The 25,700-nt window shown below is 47.5% G+C and overlaps 4 non-coding genes across 4 annotated transcripts; 2 read left to right on the forward strand and 2 right to left on the reverse strand.

The window, feature by feature from the left end:
- Positions 1–19,151: 19,151 nt before the first annotated feature.
- trnam-cau (transfer RNA methionine (anticodon CAU)) lies at positions 19,152–19,223 on the forward strand. The gene has a single exon. It is a non-coding gene; the product is annotated as a tRNA-Met (tRNA).
- Positions 19,224–23,034: 3,811 nt separating this feature from the next.
- Positions 23,035–23,107, reverse strand: trnak-cuu (transfer RNA lysine (anticodon CUU)). Its single transcript has one exon. It is a non-coding gene; the product is annotated as a tRNA-Lys (tRNA).
- Positions 23,108–23,754: 647 nt separating this feature from the next.
- On the reverse strand, positions 23,755–23,827 carry trnaf-gaa (transfer RNA phenylalanine (anticodon GAA)). The gene has a single exon. It is a non-coding gene; the product is annotated as a tRNA-Phe (tRNA).
- A 694-nt stretch (positions 23,828–24,521) lies between these two features.
- trnam-cau (transfer RNA methionine (anticodon CAU)) lies at positions 24,522–24,593 on the forward strand. Its single transcript has one exon. It is a non-coding gene; the product is annotated as a tRNA-Met (tRNA).
- The last annotated feature ends 1,107 nt before the right edge of the window (positions 24,594–25,700 follow it).

Below are 25,700 nucleotides of genomic sequence, written 5' to 3' on the forward strand. Positions count from 1 at the left end.
GTTTTCGCGGTTGTGAACAGGTGTGAAAGTGCGTGTTTTCAGCATCACTAACGTACCGGAAGTGACACTTGTACCCCAGTTAGATTTTGTGGTCACGTGGGTGAGGATCTACCTCCAGTGACCTTTCGTGAAATCACCCTATATCCCCCCTGATGCTAATGCCAAGCTTGCAATGAAAGAGCTGCATACTGCCATTAGCAAACAACAGACACACAACCCCGAGGCAGCCTTCATTATTGCGGGTGACTTCAATCACTCCAACCTGAAGACTGTACTCCCCAAATTCCACCAACATGTATCCTTCCCCACTAGAGTAGACAAGACACTGGACAAAGTCTACACTAACATGGCTGAAGCTTACAAAGCCGTCCCCATCCCCCACCTTGGTCAGTCTGATCACCTCTCATTGTTCCTGCTCCCTAAGTACTCCCCACTCATCAGACGGGTTAAACCGACTGAGAACAGTTAAAGCTGGTCAGAGCAAGCGGACCCCACACTTCAGCAGTGTTTTGGAAACACTGACTGGAAGGCGTTTGCAGCCCAGGCCACCCTCGACTCCCACACGGACATTGATTCCTACACATCCTATGTTCTGGACTTAATAAACTACACCATCAATAGTGTCACCTCCCTCAAACGGGTGACCATATTCCAGAATCAGAAGCCATGGATGAACAGCGAGGTCAGGCTACTGCTGAAAGCACGGGACACCGCTTTCAGGTCAGGCGATGCTCGAGCCTACAGTTCATCCAGGGTTAACCTGAAGAGGGGCATCAGGAAGGCCAAGCACTGCCATAAGCTCAGGATTGAGGAGCCCTTCAACAACAACTCCGACCCCCGACGCATGTGGCAAGGCATCCAGGCCATCACGGACTATAGACCCACCAACACCACCCCCACATCCAGCGACGCCTCCTTCCTTGAGGAGCTTAATCACTTCTATGGCCGCTTCGACAGGGACAATCTAGAGAGAGCCATCAAGGCTGTGCTACCTGCCGATCACCAACCCCTCACACTCACCCCCTACGACGTGTACGCGACACTGAGGAGGATTAATGCACGTAAGGCTGCTGGCCCTGACGGCATCCCCGGGCGCGTCCTCAGGGCCTGTGCTGCGCAGCTGACAGACGTCTGGACTGACATCTTCAACCGGTCACTTGCCCAAGCAGTTGTCCCCACGTGCCTTAAAACCACCTCCATCGTGCCGGTGCCAAAACACTCCACTGCGGCAAGCCTCAACAACTTCCGCCCAGTTGCACTTACCCCCATCATCACCAAGTGCTTCGAGAGGCTGGTCCTGGCACACCTCAAAGGCTGCCTCCCCCCACACTGGATCCCTATCAGTTTGCCTACTGCAAGAATAGGAGTACGGAGGGTGCCATCTCAACGGCACTTCACTCCGCCCTCTTCCACCTCGATAACATAGACACTAACGTAAGAATGCTGTTCATCGATTACAGCTCAGCATTCAACACCAATATACCCTCTAAACTGATCACCAAACTCAGTAACCTGGGCATCGACCCCTCCCTCTGCAACTGGATACTGGACTTTCTAACCAATAGACCCCAGTCTGTTAGGTTAGACAAGCACACCTCTTCAACCCTCACCCTGAACACCGACGTTCCACAGGGCTGTGTGCTGAGCCCCCTCCTCTACTCCCTCTTCACCTATGACTGCACACCTGTACACGGTACTAATACCATCATCAAGTATGCAGATGATACAACGGTGATTGGCCTCATCAGCAACAGCGATGAGTCGGCCAATAGGGAGGAGGTCCAGCTCCTAGCAGCATGGTGCGCTGACAACAACCTCGCCCTTAACTCCAAGAAGACCAAGGAGCTCATTGTAGACTTCAGGAAGTCTCGGGGCCCCCATCCGCATCAACGGGACGAAGGTGGAACGTGTTTCCAGCTTCAGGTTCCTGGCGGTCAACATCTCCGATGACCTCTCTTGGACCCACAATACCTCAACTCTGGTCAAGAAGGCTCACCAGCGTCTCTTCTTCCTGAGGAGACTGAAGCACCATCGAGAGCATCCTTGCCAACTGTATTACAGTATGATATGGCAACTGCTTTGTCTCCGACCGGAAAGCACTACAGAGGATGGTGAAAATTGCCCAACGCATCACCGGTTCCTCGCTCCCCACCATTCAATCTGTCCACAGCAAGCGTTGTCTGCGGAGGGCGCTCAGCATCGCCAAGGACTGCTCTCACCCCAACCATGGACTGTTTACCTTCCTACCATCCGGGAGGCGCTACAGGTCTCTCCATTGCCGAACCCGCAGGTCGAGGAACAGCTTCTTTCCAGCGGCTGTCACACTACTCAACAACGTACCTCGGTGACTGCCAACCCCCCCCCCCCCCCTCCCCTCCCCCCACCGGACACTCCTCCCACAGGAAAATACACTATGTCTGTGTACATGTAAATAGATTTATTTATTGAAATGATATTCTATGTCGCTCTTCCAGGGAGACGCTAACTGCATTTCGTTGTCTCCGTGTTGCACTGACAATGACAATCACAGTTGAATCTGAATCTGAATCTGAAACGTCACCCATTCCACTCTCCAGAGATGCTGCCTGTCCCACTGAGTTACTCCAGTTTTTTGGTCTATCATTTTTAATCTAATCTACTTGCCTACCTGTGATCTCTATCCCCCCCCCCCCCCATTCCCATTTTATACAGTGCATATTTGAAATATTCTTGAATGCCACTATCGTATCTGCTTCCACCACCACTCCTCGCAGCGCATTCCAGACACCCAGCTCTCTCCATCCCACACATCTCCTTTAAACGTTACCGCTCTCACGTTAAAACTATGGCCTCGATTGAGATTTCCTCCCTGGGATAAAGATTCTCAGTGTCTATCCTATCTATATCTCTCAAAACGTTATATACCTCTGCCCTCAATTTCTGGTGAACCAGAGAAAACAATTCCAGTCTGTCAAGCCTCACTTTGTAGCTACTGGCCCCTATCCCATGCATGGCAGACAGGTTTTCAATCTGTTAAACATCTTCTGCACCGTCTCCAAAGCACCCACACCCTTCCTGTAATAGGAAGAACAGAATTGAATGCAAGACTCCAAATGCAGATTGACAAAAAGTCAGAGAGGGCTGCATTGTGACATCCCGGCTTGGAGAACCCTCTGACCCTGATACACTGGTGGGAAGTAACCATGGACGTCACCAGATGTAGAAGCGAAATATGATGTGCTGTTCCTCCAATTTGCGCTGGGCGTCACTCTGGCATTGGCGGGGGTTGGGCCCTCTCAGCCATTGTCGTTTTATTTTACGATAAAGAAAACACATCTTGCAGTTAATTGTCTCCAATAAATGTAACCAAAGGGTTTGAAAGGTATAAAATCCTTAGATCCCCCAAAATTCAGAGAATTCCTGAACTATTCGCTGGATAGACATATGTTTGCTATTGATAATGGTTAAAGAAAGTGTCGCCCAACGTGGGGCTCGAACCCACGACCCTGAAATTAAGAGTCTCATGCTCTACCGAGCTAGCCGGGCATTGCTCAGACTCTGAAGAAGGGTTTCGGCCCGAAACGTTACCTATTTCCTTCGCTCCATAAATGCTGCTGCACCCGCTGAGTTTCTCCATCTTTTTTGTGTGCTATAGGGAGGTTTCACGGCAGTCGGGTCACGACCCATGACCCATGTTGCTACGCTACTCCAAATAGATTACACGCGATGAACTGCAGGTAGGCACTTACCATTGTTTCCAGCGTAGCGGGCCCGTTAAAACCCGCTGAAATTGTCAATTTCTGCGCTGTAAATAATTATGGAAATCGGGATAAGCGTGTGTGACATTTAGCACACTTCCGAATTCCAAAATTGAGGAGAAATTAAGGTAGATAGAAGTGAGAGCTGAAAGGACAACAACAGGCAGAGTGCTTAGCGAACATTGGCCGTTTGCTCACTGCATGTCATCAACAGTAAGGCATTGTTTGTGTTTTTTCTTGATTCCTTTGGCATCTAAAAAGTTCCAGATGTGATAAATCTGGCTGTAATTTTTTTTAAATCGCCCATGGTTCTCGTGGGTTTTTACGTACAAAATGAAAACGCATCTGAAGAAAAATTTACAGCCAGATTTATCTCTTCTGAGAATTTTTAGATACCAAAGGAATCAAGAAAAAACACAAATAATGCCTTACTTGATGAAAAGCAGTGAGCAAACGCGATAATTCCCAATATTTTCAATGTTTACCAAGCACTTTAGCTGCTGAAGTCCCTTCAGGTCTCGCTTCTCTGTACCTTCATTTCGTTTCACGTTTGGAATTCGAAAGTTGGGTACATGTCTCTCACACTTACGCCGACTCCCACAAATGTTTTCAGCGCAAAACTGCAACATTTTGGCGGTTTTTAACAGGTAGGAAAGTACGCGTTTCTAGCATTAATGACATATACCGGAAGTGACGGAGGTCTTCCAGTTGGATATAGCGGCTTCGTACGTCGAGCCCTATGACCCGGTGATCTTACGTGCAACCCCCCTATTGCTCAGACTTATTGAGTGTCTAATGTCACCCGAATCATCCTCTCAATACACCAAGGATCTACTGGTAAGAACTTTTGTCTGCGGGTGGAGAAGATAATCACAAGCGAGACGTGAATAAAACTCTCGTTCGGCCCAAGTCACACTACGTTTAAATGTCATCATCCATTCCTCTCCTGTTTATGTAGCTGAGCTATATCCCGCCGTGTACCATGCACGAAACACCCCCTTTCTGAAGGGTGAGCCGTTCAGAACGGGTGAGCTCATGGCCAATTTATTTTCCCATCGCATGTCTGTGGTACCTGCTGGAAATTCAATGTTACACGCAGGCAGAAAGATTAACGATCAAGCGCTGGAATAAATCATGCATACATCTATTCAGAGAACGCTGATTTAAATTTAAAGTCTTATATACCATTGCCGAAACCCGGGATTGAACCAGGGATCTTCAGTCTAACGATCTCCCAACTGAGCTATTTCGGCTACTTTACCACTGCTGAAGGAAACTCAGTTCATTTCCAACACATGAATCCGGTCATAATTCACCTAATTCTACGTCAATTTTATATAACGCACCGTGTTCATCAGATGTGGTAATCCCGCTGCTGAACATTTTTGTCATTTCCGAATACAGATCTCACCAGACAAGGGAAACAGAGAATTCTCGCCATCTTCCCCCTCAGTCCTTGACCGACGAAGACTGTGGCCAGGTCACTGAACCACACGCCCTGTAAACGTTGCAACTTCAGGGACAGAGGCGGAGCAGAGGAGGTTTTCCCATTGGTCTGATTGATACTCAAATCCCAGATCACAACTTGCTAAAACAGAACAGAAGCACAGTGATCGGAGGAGGTCTTTCGCCCTCGAATATGTTCCGTCGAAAGTATGCGCAATCATTGAATGTCACCTGTGACACCTTTCTAGCCCATCACTATCCCGCGCAACGTGGTCACAAAAAATGTGTGTAGCAAAGTTCTGCAGATCTGAAGAAGGGTCTCGACCCGAATCGTGACGTCACCAATTCCTTCTCTCCAGAGATGCGGCCTGTCCTGCTGAGTTACTCCAGCATTTTGTGTCTATCTTTGGTCACAAACAATATGTATATACAGACCCGTACGACGCTGTTCAAAAAGGGGGGTGGCATGACAGGATTACAAACATTTTTACCTGAAATAATGTGCGCGCTGCGCACATCACGAGCGTGAAGTGCGAACTCCCTCGATGCCGGGGTACAGGCTATTTTGTAATTAGCTACAATTAGGTAATTAACTAATTATATGCTTTCAGGTCATCCAAGTAAGATGTTTTATATTTGTTTCAGAATGCTTCAATCTATAATAGAAGCTCAGGGGTTTTAGATGATCTCTCGTGCATTCTGAGCCTTTTTGTGGAGCATTTCTGCTGCAAATGTATGACCAATATTTCAGAAATTAACAGTAATCTGAGATGTAGCTTTTTCACACAAAGGATGCACCTTAGAATAAAGGGGTAATTTATGACTGAGGTGAGAAAACACTTTTTCACCCAGAGAGTTGTGAATTTGTGGAATTCACTGCCACAGATGGCAGTGGAGGCCAAGTCACTAGATGGATTTAAGGGAGAGTTAGATAGAGCTCCAGGGGCTAGTTGAGTCAAGGGATATGGGGAGAGGGCAGGCACGGGTTATTGATAGGGGGCGATCAGCCATGATCACAATGAATGGCGGTGTTGCTTCGAAGGGCCGAATGGCTTCCTCCTGCACCTCTTTTTTGTTAATGTTTCTATGTTTCTATGATGGTGGGTGTATGGAACGAGCTGCCAGAGGAGGTAGTTACGGCTGGGAATATCCCAATGTTTAAGAGACATTTGGACACGTACATGGATAGGACAGGTTTAGATGGATATGGGCCAAACGCGTGTGAGTGGGACTAGTGAAGATGGCAAATGTTGGTCGGTGTGGGCAAGTTGGGCTGAAGGGCCTGTTTCCACACTGCATCATTCTATGACTAAAAAGTTAAGAAGAAAAATGCACGTAGATAAGTAGAGCAGATTCGAAAGAAGAGTGAAATGTAAAGGTAGAGAGAGGTTCATGGGTGGAAAGGAACATAGGAACGAAGGGGGGAGGGTGGGCTTGGGCAGATGGGTGAAGAGAAAATAGACACAAAGTGCTGGATAACTCAGTGGGTCAGGCAGCATCTGTGGAGAAAAAGGTATAGATTATGGTACCCGGACGTGGCGCCGCCAGACACGAAGCCGAAGCAAAGAAGTCGAAGCCAAAGGACGGAATGGAAACGAGGCCAAAACGCCAAGAAACCGAAAGAGTCCGACGACGAAACGCCTACTAACCGAAAGAATGGGACGCCTAAATGCAAACTAACCGAAAGGGCGGGGCGCCTCTGTATTCTCTGCATACTTTCAAGAGGATATTAGATAGGGCTCCTAAAGATAGCAGAGTCAGGGGATATGGGGAGAAGGCAGGAACGGGGATGATCAGCCATGATCACATTGAATGGCGGTGCTGGCTCGAAGGGCTGATTGGCCTACTTCTGCACCTATTGTCTATTGTCACAACAACACAATACCTACGCACACTGAGGACGTTTGCGTTTGCAAACGCAAACCAGTTCACCGACAAACCTGTAGGTCGTTTGCGTGTGGGAGGAAACTGAAGATCTCGGAGAAAACTTACGCAGTAGAACTCATCAAACTCCGTACAGGCAGCACCGGTAGTCGGGATGGAACCTGCGTCTCCGGCGCTGTAAGGCAGCAACTCTACGGCTGCGCCTCTTGACGATGGTGTTGATATTTTGCAGGTTTTGAACTATGTGGTCACCATTGCAACTGCACACCAAATCTCTGCAGGTCCATATGATATTCATTCCAGGTATCATCCAATATATCAGGTCAGGCAGCACACAGATGCTTCAGCTCATTATGTCGATGTCTCGCATCACGCACTTATAGGTGCTGGTCCCATTTACAGGCAGTTTGGTCAGCTTACACCCCAGCGGTGTGGAAATTGTCACAGTGAGGCCCAGCACAGATTGGAGGACCAGCTGCTCATATTTTGCTTGGGCAGTTTGCACCTCAGCGGTATGAAATCCTCCAACCTCATTTACTGTATCCGTTGTTCCAGGTGTGGACTCCTGTACATCGGCGACACCAAGTGTAGACTCGGCGACCGTTTCGCTGAACACTTACGCTCGGTCCGGCAAGGCCTGTTGGGTCTCCCGTTTGTTCACCATTGTAACTACACTTCACGTTCCCACACTGACCTTTCTGTCCTGGGCCTCCTCCATTGTGAGTTAGGTCACACACAAACTGGAGGAACAGCACCTCATATTCTGCTTGGGTAGCTGACAAGCCAACATTGAATTCTCCAATATTAGATCCCCCTCCTCTTTAGCCCCTCTCTCTTTCCTGTCCCCGTCTACCTATACCCCTCCCTCTGACTTTACACTTATCTCCTTATCTGACAGTATTCTTCCTGCTCTTTTCTCTCGCCTTTGCCCACTCGTCGATCAAAAATCACCCTCACCTGTATCCACCTATCACTTGGCAGGCTTTGGCCCATCCCCACATTTTTCCAGCTTCCTGTCCCCCACGACAATCCGTCTGAAGAAGGACCCCGACCCGAAACCCCGCCAGTCCATTCCATCCACAGGTGTTGCCTGACCCGCTGAGTTCCTCCAGCACTTTGTGTTAATTACCCCAATAAAACGAATTCGCTCAATAACGTGCCCTCGCAGTTCGTTGCAGTGCCGTTGTCCACCTGCAGGTGGAGGTGGCGTGTAGGGAGGTACTGCAGATGCTGGTTTACACCGAGGATTGACACAAAATGCTGTAGTAACTCAGCGGGACAGGCAGCATCTCTGGAGAGAAGGAATGGGTGACGTTTCGGTCGAGACACTTCTTCAGACTGAGTCAGGGGAGAGGGGAACGAGAGATATAGACTGAATATAGAGAGATATAAAACAGACATGAAAGATATGCAATTGAATATACAATATTATACACTTTCTGTATAACTCATTTTCACTTCGCCTACAGTTAACGTGGACTGCTATCTTAATCTTTGTTACTTTTATTGCATACGATTTACATGTTCTACATCTCTCTATATCGCCGTCCATATACATCGTTCCCCTTTCCCCTGACTCTCTGCCAGAAGGAGGGTCTCGACCAAAAACGTCACCCATTCCTTCTCTCCAGGGATGCTGCCTGTCCCGCTGAGTTTCCCCAGAATTTAGCGGTGCAGTACTCCCACCTGCTGCTGGACGTCGGTACTGCGGGTGGAGGCTGGGGGCGAGAGACTTCGAGTGCACAGCAGACAAGAACAGGAACACTGTTTGGTCCACAGTATCTGTGCCTCCTTATACCAATCTAGTTGGGGAAAGGATTACGTTTCCTCACTTTCAAACTGGGTTAGAGTTACCCAAGCCACGTAGATAAGCTGAAGATAGATAGAAAATGCTGGAGTAACTCAGCGGGACAGGCAGCATCTCTGGAGAGAAGGAATGGATGAGGTTTCGGGTCCAGACCCTTCTTCAGTTTGAGAGTCAGGAGAGAGGGAGTCTAGAGATATGGCAGTGTAAGGTGTGAAAACGACAGATCAAAACAGACGATGTTTAGGAAATGTAGAATGGTTCATTGTTATCCGAAGGGTAGATGACAAGGAGGCGCACAATCTAAAATTTAATCTGGAGGTCAGTGAAACTCGTCGGAGAACTAGGATGGGGAGGGACGGAGGAAAAGAGGAAGCAAGGGTTACTTGGTTAGAGGTCAATGTTTATACCGCTGGGGTGTAAGCTGCCCAAGCGAAATATGAGGCGCTGTTCCTCCAATTTGAGTTGGGCTTCTCTCTGACAGTGGAGGAGGTCCAGGTCAGAAAGGCCAGCGGGCGTAGACATAAAATGCTGGGGTAACTCAGCGGGTCAGGCAGCATCTCTGGAGAAGGATACAAAGAGCTGGAGTAACTCAGCGCGACAGGCAGCATCTCTGAAATGAAGGAATGGGTAACATTACGGGTCGAGACCCTTCTTCAGACTTGTTCGAGAAAGGGAAACGAGAAATATAGACGATGATGTAGAGAGATAGGGATAGAACAATGAATGAAAGATAAGCAAAAATGTATCGATGATAAAGGAAACAGGCAACTATGAGGTGCCTGAAGAAGGGTCTCGACACGAAACGTCGTCCTTCCCTTCTCTCCAGAGATGCTGCCTGTCCTGCTGTGTTACTCCAAATGTTCGTGTCTATATTCGGGTTAAACCAGCATCTGCAGTTCCTTTCTACACAATTGTTAGCTGTTTGTTTGTTAAAAACGAGAAGCTGGTGCGACATGGATGGGGGAGGGATGGAGAGAGAGGGAATGCCGGGGTTACTTGAAGTTAGATAAACCAATATTCACACCACTGGGCTGTAAGCTGCCCGAGCGAAATATGAGTTGCTGTTCCTCCAATTTGCATTTAGCCTCACACTGGCAATGGAGGATGCCCAGGACAAAATGGTCCATGTGGGAATGTGATGGAGAATTAAAGTGTTTAGCAATCGGGAGATCAGGTAGGTCCAGGCAGTTTGAGAGCAGGTGTTCAGCGAAATAATCGCCCAGTCCGTGTTCTCCAGAGATGGTGCCTGACCCGCTGAGTTACTCCAGCACTTTATGTATTTTTTTTTTGGTAAAGCAGCATCTTCGGTTCCTTGTGCCTCAGTTTTCAGTAACCTGCTGTGGCCAGTGATCAGTGAAGAATTCTAGCGGACAAATTACATTTTCAGGGCTCCAATAAGATTTCAAAACCTTCTACCACCCACACATCCCTTAAATTTTCGTTCACTTAAGAGATACAGCGCGGAAACAGGCCCTTCGGCCCACCGAGTCCGCGGCGACCAGCGATCCCGCACACTAACACTATCCTGGCACACAGTGGCGACAATATCCTACACACCAGGGATAATTTATATGTTTCTTTACCGAAGCCAATGAACATATTTGGGGTGAGGGAGGAAACCGGAACACCCGGGGGAAACCCACGCTAGTCACAAGGAGAACGTACAAACTCCGTACAGACAGCAGCCGAGGTCAGGATCGAACCCGTGTCTCTGGCACTTTAAGGCAGCAATTATACCGCTGCGCCACAGTGCCGCTTGAATTAAAGTAAATACGGTGTTTTATTAAAAACGTGTAAAGCAGGTGTTTTTACAATAAATAATGTGTAAGATGATCTATTGAAATGAACACACAGAGAGATATCCTGATTGGTTTTCTATGTATTATGAATCAAATATACTATTGGGGCGAAAAATCACATCAATTTACGAGCGGATTCGAGATGTTTAAATATTATGTCAGGAACCGGTCAAATTCTCCATTCAAAAGGGTCAGGCAACGAGGTCATTTTGCAAAATGACAACGAACAAGTAGATTTGTGCTAACAAACAAACGAGGCAAGTGCTGTATCCGACTTTAGCTGTTGTAACATTTCTCCAATGAGCATCAATGTTTGTAACACGCTCTCTAGCGGATTCGACGCGATGGTGATTGGGAAGGAACCTAAAGTCTGCAGCGGGCGAGACTGGACAAGTGGTAAAAACATTTGAAATCGAACGAGCTCAAATGTGAAATTTGGCAGTCAGTTCTACGTAAAAATTACAAAGCCTCAGAAAAGAGGCACTTTGAAACATAAACCTGCATGTGTTGTTTGCGTGGAAGACGAGAGGGGGCATTGGTTTAAGGTGAGAGCGACATGTTTGAAGGGGATGTGTTTTTTTGTCAAGTGTGTGGTGGGCAGCACGTGTTGAAAGGCAAGTTCTGTAAGACTTTGGTTGGGGCTGCAATTGGAGTATTGACGACAGCTCTGGTCGCCCCCATTACGGGCAGTGGAGGCTTTGGTGAGGGTGCAGAAAAGGTTTACCAGAATGCTGCCTGTCTTCGGTGGCATTAGCCACATGGAGAGGTTAGAGAAATTTGGATTGGAATCTCGGAGATTGAGGGGATAACTGATAGAAGTATATACAATTATGAAAGGCATTGATAGGGTGGACAGTCAGAGCCCATTTCCACAGACGAGAGGGCATGGCGTTAAGGTGAGAGAGGTAAAGTTTAAAGGTGATGTGTTGGGTAAATTTGTTTTACTCGGGTAGTGGTTGGTGCTGGAACACGCTGCCAGGGGTGGTGGTGGAGTCAGATACAACATTATCTTGTTAGATAGGCACATCAATATGCAGGGATTGGAGGGATATGCATTACGTGCTGGCCGAGGGCGTTTACTTTCGTTTAGAGTCTGATACGGCGCGGAAATAGGTACTTCAGCCTATCGAATCTGCAGCGACTAGCGATCACACCGGCCACTAACACTATCCGACACACTAAGAACAATCGAATTTTTTGAACCTAAGCCAATTAACCTACAAACCCGCTGAACGGGTCTGGCAAAGATATCTCAACTTGACAGCTCTCTGGAGGGTGATAAGACTCTTTCCAAAAATTATTGCCAGTTTATATAGGACATGGTGAAACCGCATTTAGGGTAGACAAAAATGTTGCAGAAGCTCAGCGGGTAATGCCCCTGTCCCACTTAGGAAACCTGAACGGAAACCTCTGGAGACTTCGCGCCCCACCCAAGGTTTCCGTGCGGTTCCTGGAGGTTGCAGGTGGTTGCCGGAGGTTGCAGGTAGTGGAAGCAGGTAGGGAGACTGACAAAAAACCTCCGGGAACCTCCCCCCCCCCCGCCTACCCTTCTCCCCCCCACCCCCCACCCACCCTCCCTTGGGAGTCATGTTGCAGTTGTATATAAAACGTTGGTGAGACCGCATCGAATATTGTCTTCAGTTCTTGGCACCATGTTATAGGAAAGATATTGTCAAGCTTTGAAGTGTCAACTTCAGAAATGATTTACAAGGATATTGCCAAGACTACAGGGTGTGCACTATAGAGAGAGGTTGGGTAGGCTGGGTCTTTATTCCATGGAGCGCAGGAGGATGAGGGGAGATCTTATAGAGGTGTACAAAATCATGAGAGGAATAGATCGGGTAGATGCACAGAGTCTTTTACCCAGAGTAGGGGAATCGAGGACCAATGGACATAGGTTCAAGGTGAAGGGGAAAATAATTAATAGGAATACGAGGGGTAACTTTTTCACACAAGGGTGGTGGGCGGATGGAACAGGCTGACAGAGGAGGTAGTTGAGTCTGGGACTATCCCATCGTTTATGAAACGATTAGACAGGGACATGGATAGGACGGGTTTGGAGGGATAGGGATCAAGCGGTGGCAAGTGGAACTAGTGTAACTGGGTCATTGTTGTCCGCTGTGGGCGAGTTGGGCCGAAGGGCCTGATTCCGCACTGTATCACTCTATGGCTATGAATCCAATGCCCAGTATTTGTTCACTTCCCTTTCTGCAGTGAATTTAATGGCGATTGTGATTCTGTCCCGGGGAAAACGCGGCCTCTCCACCTGCACCACTCGCTACCTGGTGGCCATGGCAGCGGCCGATCTACTGGTCCTCATCATCGAGGTCATTTAGTATCAGCTCCGAATATATTACTTTCGGTGGAGTTTCCTGGCCATCACCCCTGTGTTGTGTGTTACCCTGGTGCTAAAGTATGCAGCTAGAGACTGTTCTGTCTGGTTCACCGTCACTTTCACATTTGATCGGTTTGTCGCCATTTGTTGCCAGAAGCTGAAAACAAAATATTGCACCGGGAAAACTGCGGCCGCGGTTCTCGCAACAGCCGGCGTTCTGATGCTTCTGAAAAACGTCCCTTTCTACTTCGTAAGTGGACCCGCTAAGATCATCGCCAATGTCCCATGGGGCTGTAAAACGTTGGCCAGTGTTACAATTACCCCCGGATGGGAGGCATTTACCTACTTCAACAAGACTTCCAATCCGCTCGTCCCTTTCGTTGTAATTCTAATGCTCAATGGTCTGATAGTCCGACAAATTTTAGTGGCTAGTCGAGTCCGTCAGGGGTGAGAGGGGTCTGAGGGGGGGGGGGGGGGGGGGGGGGGGGGGGGGGGGGGGGGGGGGGGGGGGGGGGGGGGGGGGGGGGGGGGGGGAGGAGCCGCAGTGACCCGGAAATTGAGAGCAGGAGAAAGTCTGTGGTTTTACTCTTCACCATCTCCGGCAGCTTCATCGTACTATGGCTGACGTTGGTTTTATACTTCGTCGCTAATAAAATCAGAGGAAATTCAAAAGGTCCGAATGTTGCTGCTCACATCGCTCACGACCTCGGGCATTTGCTGAGTGATCTCAGCTGCTGCACGAACACATTTATTTACGTGGCCACCCAGTCCAAGTTTAGAGAGCAGATGAAGGGAGCGGTGAAATATCCGTTCGCTTCAGTGCTCCGGCTCATGAATAAATGCGCGCGATGAGAGCATCCTACAGGCGGATGCAGCCTCTCTGGCCGTGATCGTGATCCTCACATTCACCACCAGATTTTCCTGGGCGGATGATCACATCGAGGGCCACGGCCCCGTGACCTCAATCCCCTCACAGTCTGGTGTAAACTTCGGCCAAGAACAAATCTTCCCTTCATAGTGGAGACTACTCCTGTGCAAAGTCTGACCTAGTACCAATTTTCCCATTCTCATCTTCAATGGGAACCCATCTGATGTGAACTCCACTCTGGGACCGTTTGTGCGGTTTCACTCCACAGTGGGGACAGGTCTAGGGCAAACTCCGCCTTGCGACCAATAGTCCCATCGCCCTCCACAGGCCCAATACAATATAAAATACAATACAATATTTGTCATTTGAACCCCATTGAGGTTCAAAGGAAATGTTTCTGCAGTCAGACACACAAGAAAGAACCCAGACACAACACAATTTACACAAACATCCATCACAGCGCATCTCCTCCTCGCTGTATTGGAAGGCACAAACGTATCTCTCCCCTGCACTTCGCATTCCCCTCCCGATGTCAGAGTCAAAGCCTCCGGCGGGCGATGGTAATTGTCCCGCGGCCATTAACGCCGCGCCGGGCGATGTAAGACCCCGCTCCAGGTGCTCTTCAACCCCACAACTCGGGCGGGTGAAGTCGTCGTTGCGGAAGCCCCGTAAAGCGGTCTCCCAGCAGGGACCCGCGGGCTCCCGGTGTCACTGTCCACCAGACCTGCGGTAAGCCTCCGAATCTCCGGGGTCAGGTCGCAGCCGAGCGCCACCACAGCCCCACCCGCTCCGAACTCGGCCAGCTCCGCGATGGTGAGTAGGTCCGCAGCTCCGTGACTGGAGCCCCAGGTCGTTCCTGCTGGAGGCCGCTCCACGGTGCTAGGTCCCAACGACAACGGAGACACCACAGAGAAAAGGTCGGGTTCTCCGTGCAGGGGATAGATTTTAAAAGTTTTGCCCACCCCCGCCCCCCACACACATACACATACACAACAAAAAATAATAAAAACTACACTCAATCGAGAGGCCCGATATGCTACTTGAACGAGGTCCGTCTGAAATAAAAATGCCTAGAATGATCCTTCAATCTCCCACCTCTGATCGTGCTCTTCCACCAAGGACCACCTTCCGATCTCCATGCTGAGCGTGGTTCATCTCTTGTAATCTCCCTCTGTGTTTGGGCGTCATTGACTCCCTACCCTAAGATCGGCCTCACCCACCCGACACTGACACTTCAGTAGACAGTCGGTCCTGTTTCATCCGTTTATTTCCAAAGTTAGATACGACTAACCTTCCACACTCCTTCACTGCCATGCCCAACCGTCCAACAGTGCCTGCGGATGTCAGTGCTTATGCTGGTTAGAGTCGTAGAGACATGGCGTGGCAACAGGCCTTTCAGCCGAACCTGCCAACAGTGACTGACATGTCCCAGCAATAAACATGTGGCACGAAGATCCAACCTTGTGACCTTTTGTAGATGTACATGTATCAAGATTTTGTGGGCGTTTATAAATTGAAAAGATGTTCTCAGCATCGTATATCACCCACCTGTGGGGAAGGGGGGGGGGGGGAGAGTGAGAGTTGCACGGCCAAGATGGGGCTATGTGATCGATAGAAAGGGAGAGGAGGAGGTGGCCAAACATCAAGCGGAGTGATTGGGCGAGAGAGAGGAGAGCAAAGGAAGGAGGGAAATAAAGAGTTCGGAGGGGCGGCGATAGGGAATGGAAACTTTCTTGGCATAAATGAGCTTGTCAGCAAATATGACCCACTTTAGCAGAACATGTCAAACGCGTGCGAGAATCACAAGAAAGTGACAGGAGAATGTCAGTCCATTATCTCTCTACACGCACACAAAACGAATGTATTCAACTCTGTGGAGAATTTGTCCAAATGCAAATACTTGATGAGATTTGAAATGCCTAATATTATTCAATCATTGTCGCTGCCACTCCAGATTATTCACACAAGGAACAAACCACTATGATTATTCGGTATGCAACATTGTTGATAGCTCAACATTTTCAATTGATGAAAGGTTCATTTTTATCTGATAATTTCACAAAGAAAACTGGGATAGAAATTGCCACTCGAATACTGACCATTTTAGAAGGTTTTAAAATGTCCATCTTCAAAACCAGTATTAAACCAGAAACACATTTATATTCCTTGGTTTTTGACCCTGCATGAGACTTTGCTCCTGTTTAGTGTTTTTAATGTTTTTATTTTTATTTTTATTGTTTTTACTCTCTCTTTTAATGTTTTTATTGTCGTGTAATAATTTTTGTCCATGATTAGTCATGTACAGCACTTTGTTGCAACAGTGGTTGTTTTTAAAGTGCTCTATAAATAAAGTTATTATTATTATTATTATTATTATTATTATTATTATTTCAATCAATCAATCAATCAATCAATCGATCAATCAACCTTTATTGTCATCTTGCAAGCAACAGTTGTACAGTGCAAAATGAAAAGACGTTTCCCAGGGAATACCGGAGCATCGCACATGAAATTTAAAACATTTCACACATAATAACACTAAAAACAATCCAGTCCCTGATGGAACAGTATAAATAGTTAAAAGCAGGTAAAAACACAATGTTAAAATACAATAAACCAATCATAAAAATGTCCGGGGCAGCTGATTTGAGTGGCCAGTGCCAGTTATTAAAGTGTCCGTGCCAGCCGCAGAATCAAGTGACTGTGAGTACAGAGTGACTGTTTAGCAGCCTCACAGCCTGTGGCAGGAAGCTGTTTAGCAGTCTTGTAGTCCGGGCTTTGATGCTTCGATATCTCTTGCCTGATGGCAGGAGATCCAGGTGTGTGTGGAGGGGGTGCAGTTTGTCCTTAGCAATTCTCTGAGCTTTTTTCAGACAGCGGCTCTGGAACAGTTCTTGTACCGAGGGTAGGGATACGCCAATGATCCTCTCTGCTCCCCTCACTACCCTCTGCAGAGCCTTCCTGTCCGAGCAGTTGCAGGTGCAGTACCACGTATTTATGCAGTACGTGAGTACAGACTCCACCGTGCCCCTGTAGAAAGTCCTGAGGATGTTGGTGGGGAGTGAGGCCTGTTTTAGTTTCCTCGGGAAGTGCAGTCGCTGATGGGCCCGTTTGACGGTCCCAGTGGTGTTCCTGGACCAGGTGAGGCTGTCCGTAATTTGCACACCGAGGAACTTTAAGTTGGATTTTCAAGTCTTCATTGGGCAAGCTTATGATAATGGATCAAATATGTCTGGAAGGTATAATGGTGTACGAGCAGTTGTACGGGAGCTTAATTCAAACTGCATTTTCTCCAGCTGTGGGAATGATACAATAAACCTTATGGATATTGACTGCTCCGTCATGCAAGGAAGCAGCTACTTACTTTGGAACGATTCAACAAATGTACAATATGTTCAGCAGCAGTCCACAAAGGTGGGAACTTCGAAAGCTACATCTTCCCGTTTCTCTGCATGGAATGACCAATACTAGATGGTTTGCGCGTATTCAAGTTCAAGTTCAAGTGCGTTTAATGTCATGTGTCCCTGATAGGGCAATGAAATTCTTGCTTTGCTTCAGCACACAGAACATAGTAGGCATTTAATACAAAACAGATCAGCGTGTCCATATACTCTAATATAAATATATACACGCATGAATAAATAAACGGATAAAGTGCAAATAACATATAACGGGTTATTGACGGTGTTAAACCTATTGCACAACATTTAGATTCTGTAAGAAAAGCTTTAACTGAGTTTGAACCACTAAATATTACAGCACAATCTCGAAGAGAACTGAATGGGATTTTGAAGTAATGTCTAGATTTGAACACGTTCTGTTGTCATCTTTATGGTTGAAGAGACTGACAATGATCCACCAAACAAATCTGGTAATTGAATCATGTAATTCTACACTTGATGCTGAGAAGCATAACATTGAAAGTCTTATGAATGACATTCGACAAATTCGAGAACAATGGACTTCAATCCTGACAGAATCTAAATTAATAGCAGAGAATATTGGAATTCCATCAGAATTCGCCACTAGTTCATTATCTGAGTATGGGACACCTCCCCTCCTCCCCGCCGATTTGCAGTCTAAAGAACCATCTCCACCCCTTTCCGCGGAGAACGTTCTCTTCGCAACTCCCTGGTCAACTGGACGCTTCCCACCCCCCCCCCCTCTCTCCCCCCTTCCCAGTTACTTTCCCCTGCAGGAGATGCAACACAAGTACCAATATCCCCCCCCCCCCCCCCCCCCCCCCCCCCCCCCCCCGCACACCGACTCGACCGTCCAAGGAACCCGACAGTCTTTTCAGGTGCGGCAGAGGTTCACTTGCACTTCCTCCAACTTCATCTACTGTATCCGTCACCCATTCCTTCTCTCCAGAGATGCTGCCTGTCCCAATGAGTTACTCCAACATTTTATTTTTAATTGTCTACTATATATCGTGTTGTTACTTGCGAACAAGGCAACAAGGCGCATTCCTTGTATTGTATACATACTTGGCTAATAAAACTTATTCAATTCAATTCATTTTGTGTCTATCTCCGGGGGTGCAATGGGCGAGTCTCAGCCGGGAGAACAGTCTTGCTGATCGCCGTCACTCTTTAGCCGGCAGATTCCCTGGGTCATGCGGTACTCCGCTGCTGCACATTGTCACAACCTGCTCCCGCCTTGTTGCTCCGGGGTTTACAGCAGCCGTTAGGTCGCCAATGGTGAAACCCGGTAGACGGATGTGTTGCACTTGAAATGAACTTGTGAAGCACCGGATAAGTTCCGCAAAGAATCAATGTGATCTGCTGGCCCTTCAACAATGAAGGAATCTGATATTCAGTTAATCGCATTGACGGGGTTGGGAAATGAATGGGATCTGGGGATCGGACAAAATAAACAGCCTGGTGTGGGTGAATCCTCGGCTGCAGCTCAGTCGGTGCCCGCTGCTTTTACATTGAAGTGTGATCGGAAGATCGGCCCGAATGAATGTGGGAGAGACACAGAGCAAGATAAACTGAATATTCAGCAACAGGGCTGCAGGAATAGGGTAATTTAGATCATTTAAAATTAATTGCGAAAACCTCTGGAACGGTGTATCCGAGCGGGACAGACAGCACAGTTATAACAACGGGATGGGGCAGTGCGTAAGAAATAAAGAAAGTAAGATGGAGAAAAAATGGAAGATAGAAGTGGGAACGGGAGAAAAGAAAGCAAAGCCGACAAACGGCGTGAGGTAAGCGATGAAAAGAACGAAATCTGCAAAAAGGAGCACACACGCTAAGAACGTTTCTGTCAGAGCAGAGTGGCGCAGCGGAAGCGTGCTGGGCCCATAACCCAGAGGTCGATGGATCGAAACCATCCTCTGCTATTCTATCAATGGATACTTTTGAGAAAATACCGTCCGTTCACACGCGTGCACAGCGTTTATTTCGTTTAATTCGGGAAAATTCCTATTTCAACAAAAGGCTTCGCTTCATTGCATCATTTTATGAGTTTTATTGGAGAATTCGTGGGTGACGTCATGGTCCCCGTTGTGCTTGGCCGTTGACGAACTAATTCATAATATTCTTTGCTGCATGAAGCTGCGTTCTGGTCATACGTGATAGGAGTAGAATCAGGCCATTCGGCCCATCAAGTCAACTCCGCCATTCAATCACGGCTGGTCGATCTCTCCCTCCTAACCCCATTCTCCTGCTTTCCTGACTCTCCTGGATAGACAGGGCACGTACGCAAGGATTCTCTTCATTGATTATAGCTCTGCATTCAATAGCTCATCCCCACCAAGCTCACCACCAAACTGCACCAGCTAGGTCTCAGCTCACCGATATGCGATTGGATCCTGAACTTTCTGACGGAGCGACCGCAGGCAGTGAGACTGGGCCCGCACCTGTCCTCCACTATCACCCTGAGCACCGTCACACCACAGGGCTGTATACTAAGCCCCATGCTCTTCTCCCTCTTCACTCACGACTGTGTTCCTGCATTCGACGCCAACACCATCGTGAAGTTTGCAGACGACACAACAATGATTGGGCTGATCACCAACGGTGATGAAACAAAATACAGAGCGGAGTTGCAGAACCTGGCGGACTGGTGTGCACGTAACAACTTGTCACTAAACACCTCCAAGACCAAAGAGCTGATTATTGACTTCAGGAGGTCCCATAATGGAGAATACGCCCCAATCTCCATCTACGGGGAAAGTGTGGCGAGAGTGTCCAGCTTTAAGTTTCTGGGCACTCACATTTCAGAGGACCTCACATGGTCCACCAACACCGCTGCGCTGGTCAAGAAGGCACAGCAACGACTGTTCTTCCTGAGGACATTAAAAAAGACTGGTCTGCCCCAACACCTGCTGACAACCTTCCACCGCTGCACCACAGAGAGCATATTCTCGTATGGCATCTCTGTCTGGTATCTCAGCCGCACGGAGGCAGAGAGGGGAGCTCTTCAGCGCGTCGTCCACAGAGCGCAGATGATTATTAGGACACAGCTACCAGCCTTGGTGGATATCTATCACACACGGTGCCTCAGGAAGGCCGTCAGCATCCATAAAGACTTCTCGCACCCTTGTAATGGAATGTTCGAACTACTTCCCTCCGGCAGACGTGACAAGGCCTTCTACCGCAGAATCTCCAGACTCAGAAACAGCTTCATTCCGAGAGCTGTAGCGGCTCTGAACCGGCCCTGCTGAGTGCCCCCCCCCCCACCCCCACCCCCCACCCCCCCCCACCCCACCTGTCTCTCTCAGATGGGTCACGTCGCACAGTTTATTTATTTTTTATTTTTTGACATCGGTTGGAAGCTGCATACCACATCTCGTTACACTGATTTGTAATGACAATAAAAATATATTATTATTATTATTATTATTATTATTATTATTATTATTATTATTATTATTATTATTATTATTATTATTATTATTATTATTATTATTATTATTATTCTCCTCCTAACATATCCCCGTGGTATAGAACAGGAAATGGTGGAGCCAATGGGTAAGCTCCTGTGCTCTTCATTGCAACTTTGATACAGAGATAGTCACGTTCATGTTCAGTAGCAGAGAGAGTGGGGGAGCGGGGAATGGGTAGAACAAGGGGGATATCTCTGATAATCACTGAAGGGTAGTAGTCTACGGGACAGGTGGTGGGAAATGGGATGCGAGTAGATGAGCAATATCTGGTCGGCATGGAAATAGTGGGCCGAAGGGTTTTTGGTCTGGAGGAGGTGTATGTCGGAGTGGAGGGAAAGTGAGGAGAGAGAGTCCACGGGGAAATAGACAGGTAGCTGACGGCACTGGGTGTAAGAAGGAATTATAGATGCCGGTTGAAACCGAAGATAGACACAAAAAGCTGCAGTAAATCAGAGGGCCAGGCGGTATCTCTGGGTAGAATCTCTGCATAGAAGGAATGGACGACGCTTCGGGTCGAGACACTTCTTCAGATTTCCCCATTCAGTCACCCATTCCTTCTCTCCAGAGATGCTGTCTGTCCCGCTGAATTACTCCAGCTTTTTGTGTCTATCTTCGGCATTCGTTGTAAACCAGACGGAAGGCAGGCCACAATATTCCATCGGCGAGTGGGGAACGGAACCGTCTCCAGTGCTGTGTGACTCCGTGACTCGAGGCCAGTCCCGCTGCTGCTTGCGACAGCAAATACAGAATACGACTCGCAGTTCCGGTTACATGCGTTTAGAAAATGAAAGCGCCTCTTTATTAAATAATTTAACACGAGCATGTACTTGAATAAGTGACCGGATCGCGGATGAAGCACAAGTCAAAGAGTGGGAAGGGAATGTCTGAACATTGCAGGGTTTTGGTGAAATTCTGCAACCTTGTGTAACTAACCCACAAATAACACTTTCCCCACTTTCCGCTTCGACTCGCTTCAATTCCTCCCCCCCCTACCCTTTCAGCCACGTACATTATACTGCTTCACAATGAATATTACACGGTGCTTCCACGTTAGTATGGTGGTTAGTATCCCGCCTGTCACGGGGTTCAATACCCCGACAGGGAGAAGGTTTTCGTCGTTCTAAGTTTAACTGGAAATCCAAGATGTGTTTTAATTAATAAATTATAAATAAACAAAACATTTGTTGCTGAATTGATCGGTTTACTGAATATTCCGAATTAACACAATACATGCAGTACAGGAGCTCAGAAACAGGCCCTTCAGCCCACACTATCAGGGTCTAACATAATTCCAAATTAATCTAATCTACTCTGAAGAAGGGTGTCAACCCCAAACGTCATCCATCCCTTCTCTCTAGAGATGCTGCCTGTCCCACTGAGTTACTCCAGCTTTTCGTGTCTATCATCTTTATTCTAATCGACTTGCCAGCTGTGGTCTCTATCGTATCTGCTTCCACCGCCACGCCTAGCAGCGCATTCCAGGCACCCAGCTCTCCTCATCCCACACATCTACTTTAAACTTTACCGCTCTCACGTTAAAGCTATGGGCTCAAGTGATTGAGCTTTCCACCCTGGGATAAAGATTTTCAGTGTCCATCCTATCTATATCTCTCCTAACGTTATATACCTCTGCCCTCCATTTCTGATGAACCAGAGAAAACAATTCCAGTCTGTCAAGCCTCACTTTGTAGCTACTGGCCCCTATCCCATGCATGGCAGACAGGTTTTCATTCTGTTAAACCTCTTCTGCACCCTCTCTAAAGCCCCCACACCCTTCCTGTAATAGGGAGAACAGAATTGAATGCAAGACTTCAAATGCAACTTGACAAAAGTCAGAGAGAGCTGCATCGTGACATCCAGGCTTGGAGAACCGTGAGGTCCTTCTGACCTTGATACACGGGTGGGAAGTAACCAATGAGGTCACCAGATGTAGAAGCGAAATACGATGTGCTGTTCTTCCAATTTGCGCTGGGCGTCACTCTGGCTGTGGCGGAGGCCCATTACAGAAAGGTCGGATTCGGAATGGGAGAGGGAGTTGAAGTGGTGAACCGCCGGGAGATGAGGTTGGTAGGTTGGGCGCTCTCAGCCATTATCGTTTTATTTCACGATAATGAAAACACATCTTGCAGTTCATTGTCTCAAATAAATGTAACCGAAGGGTTTGAAATGCATAAAAGCCTTAGATCCCCCAAAATGCAGAGTTTTCCTGAACTATTCGCTGGCTAGACATATGTTTGCTGTTAATAACGGTTAAAGAAAGTGTCGCCCAACGTGGGGCTCGAACCCACGACCCTGAGATTAAGAGTCTCATGCTCTACCGACTGAGCTAGCCGGGCATTGCTCTGAGTATTTGAATGTCAAATACTACGCGAATCATCCTCTCAATCCATCAAGGATCTAGCTCTGGTAAGAAAGTTTGTCTGCGGGTGTAGAAGATAATCACAAGCGAGACGTTAATCAAACTGTCGTTCGGCCCAAGCGCAACATCTCACCCTTTCTCCGTTTAAATGTTATCGTCCATTCCTCTCCTATGTTTGCAGCTGAGCTACATCCCGCCGTGTACCATGAACGAAACAGCCCCGTTCTGAAGGGTGAGCTACATGGACAATTTATTTTCCAACAGCATGTCTGTGGTATTTGAGTGGAAGGTACACAACAATGCTGGAGAATCTCAGCGGGTGCAGCAGCACCTATGGAGCGAAGGAAATAGGCAACGTTTCGAGCCGATACCTTACTTCAGACTTCGATTAAGCTTCGATTTTCCAGCATCTGCAGTTCCTTCTTAAACAAAGTATTTGAGTGCAAACCTGGGTGCATGCTGGAAATTCAATGTCACTTGCAGGCAGAAAGACCGTCAAAGAACACCGGAGGTTAACGTTGAACCTTGATTGAGCGGCCCTGTCGGCTGCGTCACGAACAAAAGCGTTGAAATAAATCATACATCTATAAACGCTGATTTAAATTTTAAAGTATGATACACCATTGCCGAAACCCGGGATTGAACCAGGGACCTTTAGATCTTCAGTCTAACGCTCTCCCAACGGAGCTATTTCGGCTACTTTACACTGCTGAAGGAAACTCATGAATCCGGGCATAGTCGTTCACCTAAATCTGCGCCTATTTTATATAACGCACCGTTCGTCAGATGTGGTAATCCCGCTGCTGAACATTTTTTAAATCATTTCCGAATACAAATACATAGAATTGTATTATCCACTGGATAAGTTCCGCAAAGAGTCAATGTGATCTGCTGGCCCTTCAACACTGAAGGAATCTGATATTCAGTTAATCGCATTGAAGGGATTGGGGAATTAATGGGATCTGGGGATTGGACAAAATAAACAGCCGGGTGTGGGTGAATCCTCGGCTGCACCTCAGTCGGTGGCCGCTGCTTTTACATTGAAGTGTGATCGGAAGATCGGCCCGAATGAATGTGGGAGAGACACAGAGCAAGATAAACAGAATACTCAGCAACAGGGCTGCGGGAATAGGGTAATTTAAATAATTTAAATAATTTAAAATTCATTGCGTAAACCCCTGGAACGGTGTATCCGAGCGGGACAGACAGCACAGTTATAAGAACGGGATGGGGCAGAGAGTAAGAAATATAGAAAGTAAGATGGAGAAAAAATGGAAGACAGAAGTGGGTACGCGAGGAAAGAAAGCAAAGCCGACAAACGGCGTGAGGTAAGTGATGAAAACAACGAAATTAGCAAAAAAGAGCACAGGCGCTAAGAATGTTTCTGTCAGAGCAGAGTGGCGCAGCGGAAGCGTGCTGGGCCCATAACCCAGAGGTCGATGGATCGAAACCATCCTCTGCTATTCTATTAATGGATACTTTTGAGAAAATACCGTCCGTTCACACGCGTGCACAGCGTTTATTTGGTTTCATTCGGGGAAATTCCTATTTCAACAAAACGCTTCACTTCATTGCAACATTTTATGAGTTTTATTGGAGAATCCGTGGGTGACGTCATGCTCCACGTTGTGCTCGGCCGTTGACCAATTAATTCATAATATTCTCTGCTGCATGAAGCTGCGTTCTGGTCATGTGATAGAAGTAGAATCAGGCCGTTCGGCCCATCACGCCTACTCCGCCGTTCAATCACGGCTGATCTATCACTCCAGCTTGTTGTGTCTATCTTCGGCACTCGGTATAAACCAGACAGAAGGCAGGCCACACTATTCCATCGGCGAGTGGGGAACGGAACCGTCTCCAGTGCAGTGTGACTCTGTGACTCGAGCACAGTCCCGCTGCTGCTTGTGACAGCAAATACAGACTACGACTCGCAGTTCCGGTTACATGCGTTTAGAAAATGAAAGCGCCTCTTTATGAAATATTTCAACACAAGCATGTACTTGAATAAGTGACCGGATCGCGGAAGAAGCACAAGTCAAAGAGTGGGAAGTGAATGTCTGAAAGTTGCAGGTTTTTGGTAAGAGAAAATCTAGGGCCATTAATATGAAATTCTGCAACGTTATGTAACTAACCAACTTACAACACTTGTCCCCTCTTTCCTCTTCGATTCGCTTCAATTAATCCTTTGCCTCCTACCCTTCCACTTACGTACATTATACTGTTTAACAATGTATATTGCACTGTTCTTCCTCGTTAGTATAGTGGTTGGTATCCCCGCCTGTCGCGGGAGACCGGGGTTCAATTCTCCGACGGGGAGCAGGTTTTCGTCGTTCTTATACATCATGGTTACTGTTAAACCTCTTCTGCATTCTCTCCAAAGCCCCACACCCTTCCTGTAATAGGAAGAACAGAATTGAATGCAAAACTCCAAATACAGATTGACAAAAGCCAGAGAGAGCTGCATCGTGACATCCCGGCTTGGAGAACCGTGAGGCCGCTCTGACCCTGATAGTGCGAAGTAACCATGATGTATTTTACACGTTTTGATTTATAAATTGATCGGTTATTTG

The sequence above is a fragment of the Leucoraja erinacea genome, unplaced genomic scaffold (genome assembly GCF_028641065.1).
Source record: "Leucoraja erinacea ecotype New England unplaced genomic scaffold, Leri_hhj_1 Leri_253S, whole genome shotgun sequence".
Lineage (NCBI taxonomy): Eukaryota > Metazoa > Chordata > Chondrichthyes > Rajiformes > Rajidae > Leucoraja > Leucoraja erinaceus.